The 4,266-nt window shown below is 33.9% G+C and overlaps 1 pseudogene; it reads left to right on the top strand.

Moving 5' to 3' along the window:
* Positions 1–1,173: 1,173 nt before the first annotated feature.
* On the top strand, positions 1,174–4,266 carry LOC139870194 (cell division protein FtsZ homolog 2-2, chloroplastic-like; annotated as a pseudogene).

The raw sequence follows: 4,266 nt of genomic DNA, 5'->3' as shown, positions 1-4,266 counted from the left end.
ACTGCAAACCTATTAATGTGAGTTAACTAGGAAAACAATCTATACTTCAATACACCTAGTAATCTAGATGATTAGATGCATAACTTAAGTGATTTTGTTATGTGTTTAATTCGGTAATTGAATAAATTCCAAAGCAACATAGTTATGAAATTACCTCAAGTGATTGTTGTAATTTAGGTTTCACGTGAGTTTAACCGAGTTAAATCTAGTTAGTTAATCAATCTAAATCACCATGTTCTTTCAAAAGATCCATAGTTGTAATCATCCTTGTATCCTAGTTCAATTATGTAAGTTATGACTTGGTTTATGTGAATTTATCAAAGACCATAGCTTATACTTCAACACCTAGTGATCTAGCCACCTATATGTGAGTATAGGATGTTAATTGAACGATATTTAGGATATACAATCATGTAGTTTACTTAGAGTGATTTTAGTAAACTAGGTTTTATGTGAATTCAACCACGAAAGAATCTTATTGATTAAACATAGCTCTTAAGTTTATAGAAATTGTGAAATTGATATAAACTGCTCTATTGTAACTATTACATAACGGTTTTAATTATAGAAGAACAATCCCTGTCATTTATCAAGCATAGAAGTAAACATCGCATTCTCGTTAAACGAAAATACAACTTCAAACACAAAACCCCCCTTTTAGAATAATTAATCGTGGTAAAATCTTAAAAAACAAACTTTTCCCTGTGGATCGAACTGGTCAATTTACTTGCTAGTTACTGCATGATCGGGTTTTAGTTGCCTGTATTATGTGTTAATTATTAAGCATATTGTCTTCATTTTAAAGGTCACGTTTTGACACATCATATACCCATGTCAAATTGATTAACTTTAAGTAGATTAATTGTTAAGTATAATTTAAAATTTTCCGATCTTTGTGTTCTTTAATAACATGTATCATTAGGGGAATTTTAGTTTCTTCACTGAAGAGTAGTATATGACGTGTATATCACCCTTAATAATTAGTTTAGAAGCTCGAAATTCAATAAGATAACTGTTTTTAGTAGGAGAATGAATTCTTCGAAGAGGGTTGATGATAAACATGTTTTCTTAATTAGTAACCACAAGATTAGTTATGTCATACAAGTTAAATGCATGGTGAATTCACATAATATCAATGTTAATCAGTTTAATAATAAAGATCAGTTTCTGAACATGAATCCGGAAGTTTCTATGCTTAGAGGTGAAGGAAACAATAACAACACGGTGGTTAATCCGAATGTTACATAGATTTTGAGGGATTCAACAAGTTTCAATGGTTATAATGAGGCTAAGATTAAAGTTATTGGTGTTGGTGGCAGTGGGTCGAATGCGGAATGATTGAGATAGCAAAGAAGGGTATTGAGTTTTGGATTGTGAATACTGATGTTCAAGCTATGAGAATTTCACTTGTTTTGTTACTGTAAGTATATTTTTATCTAAACGGTGATATCGACATCGAATGCTCTCATATGTCATTCACACACGCCTTAGGAGGAAACCCAATTCGCGATGATGTTGGCAGTACCATCAAAGGTTGGGAAACCCCTAGAGACCTTCCTAAATCGTATTGATATTGACAGTACCATCAAAGGTTGAAAACTCCATGCTTGGAGTGAGAATCGAACCTGGGCTGGCAGTACCCTATACCACTCAATCCAAGCTTCGGTGGTTACTGTAAGTATTATTGTGTTTAATTTTATAGATATAGATGATGATCATTGTTGACAACTGAAAACAACAAGTGATATTCTTTGGACAAAATTGCTGAAATAGTCCCTGTGGTTTGTACCAAAATACTAGTTTCGTCCATGTGCTTTTTTTTATGGATTTGGTCCCGGTGGTTTGTAAAAGTTGCTGATTTAGTCCCTCTGACCGACGGCCATCAAAAAATACCGTTAACTCCAGTCATGTGCCAGACATGTGAGGGTATTTTCGTCAGTTTCTTTCATTTATTTACAATATTGCTGAAATGGTCCATGTGGTTTGTAACAAAGTTGCTGAATTGGTCCCTGTGGTTTGTAACAAAATTGCTGAAATCTTTATCCCCAAAATTTCTATCTTCCTCACATCAACACTGTCTGAGATCATTCATTCATTTCAGTTTATTCAATCTCAGATTCAGTTTACATAATTCACAAAAGTCACTTAATCAGATTCAAGCTACCTCCTACAGTAATCGTATGAATGTTCATAGCTCATAAAATCCAAATCTTCAAATATTGAGTGTTAACTTTAATTGATTACCATAACATGATTCTAATACAATTCCTAAACCTCATCGATCACAACTTTAGTTCTACAACAACATATTTGAGCAAATTGATCTCGAGTTCGTCGTTCTTCAGAAAGTCATGGTGACTTGAGCTCCGGATCGTTTCAGAATGAAATCGAGAAAAGTAAAAGTGCAGAGTTGTTTATTTTCATCTCATGAAGGTGTATGAACAATCTCAGATCTCAATTTGATGTATCGAGTTTGAATTTTGGAGTCAAAGATTCGTATAAAAAGTCAATCGAATCTTCATCCTTTAAATTCGTAATTTCTGTTATGATTCAAGTCTGGATGATGATTGTCGAGTGTTTGTAGATACATTTGCAACCACTTTTGTGAAGGATTCATATGCTAAACAACATCAGATCTTGTTTTTTAATTTTAAAGTTCATAAAGAAGGATACGAGCTGTTCTTGATCGAATTCAGGAATTTCATGGTGTTTTGATTGAAGTTGCTTCACAACACATGTTAGTCGCTGCATATAGATGAGGTTTCAATTGATTTTCGAGCTCAATTTACTATGAATCCAGATTTTGATTTTGTGGTCTTATGAAAGTGACGACCTGCTCAATTTGAAAACCACAGGGACCAATTCAGCAACTTTGTTACAAACCACAGGGACCATTTCAACAATATTGTAAATAAATGAAAGAAACTGACGAAAATACCCTCACATGTCTGGCACATGACTGGAGTTAACGGCATTTTTTGACGGCCGTCGGTCAGAGGGACTAAATCAGCAACTTTTACAAACCACCGGGACCAAATCCATCAAAAAAAAGCACAGGGACTAAACCAGCGTTTTGGTACAAACCACGGGGACTATTTCAGCAATTTTGTTTATTCTTTGTCTGAATCATGCAGCAACTTAAGCAATTTCATTATGAAGCCAATTAGGGTATATATTTAACTTAAGCAAATGGTGTTGTTTAGGTTAAGGAATCGAGTTTTGAGTTTAAGCCGTAAATAATTGGCATTTATTTTCGATGATAAGGATAGGTTGAAGTAAATTCACGATTCACACTCGGAACCATTGTTGTAAGAATCCCGATTACTCCTTTTTAAAAAGACCAGTCCGATTTTTCAAAATCAGTTTAATTAATTGGGTGACATCGGATAGTGAGTCAAAATTGGTTTTGAGATGGAAGTCTCATCGGCGGGTAGTATAGATAGATCAAAACTCTCTAATTGACTGGTCATAGTTGGATTTAGTCTGTTAAAATCGGTTAAAGTCAAAATTTGTCAACATTTTAATATGAATTTAAATTTAATTTTAGAAATTTTAAACAAATGAACGATTATGTTTATGTTTTTAGACAATTTTGTTAAAATTTATTTATTTGTTTATTTAAATAACTAATGGTCGGTAAAAGGTTTTTATGATTTTTACTTTTATCTATTTAGTGTCAAAATTATTTGCTCGGATAAGCATTCAAGAAGGAAATTGATAATTGAGATAAATATAGAAAGTTGTTTTGTATTTGTTGTATATAAACAGGCTGGGATGGGTGATGGAACGGATACGGGTGGGGCCCTGTAATTGTCGGAGTTGCAAAGTCAATGGCCATATTAACAATTGACATTGTCACAACTCCGTTCTCATTCGAAGGGCGACAAAGAGCGGTTCAAGCCCAAGAAGGAATCGCATCTTTGCGGGGAAAATGTCGACACTCTTATCGTCATCACGAATGACAAGTTATTGATTGCAGTTTCCCCATCTACACCTGTAACCGAAGCTTTTAATCTTGCTGATGATATTGTTAGACAAGATGTTCGGGGTATTTCAGACATAGTTACGGTAAGAAGTTCATTATAGTTATGTTATAATCAATAAGTTCTTTTAATTTCTTATATAACTTAAAGCGTAAAATTTCAGATCCCTGGATTGAATAATGTTGATTTTGCTGATGTACCAGCTATTAATGCAAATGCAGGCTCGTCGTTATCGGCTCTAGGTATTGAGTCGACAGCAAGCGTCGATTTATTGGCGACTTGA

Source organism: Rutidosis leptorrhynchoides, chromosome 10 (genome assembly GCF_046630445.1).
Source record: "Rutidosis leptorrhynchoides isolate AG116_Rl617_1_P2 chromosome 10, CSIRO_AGI_Rlap_v1, whole genome shotgun sequence".
Classification (NCBI taxonomy): Eukaryota; Viridiplantae; Streptophyta; class Magnoliopsida; order Asterales; family Asteraceae; genus Rutidosis; species Rutidosis leptorrhynchoides.
This window is presented reverse-complemented; position numbering and strand designations above follow the sequence as displayed.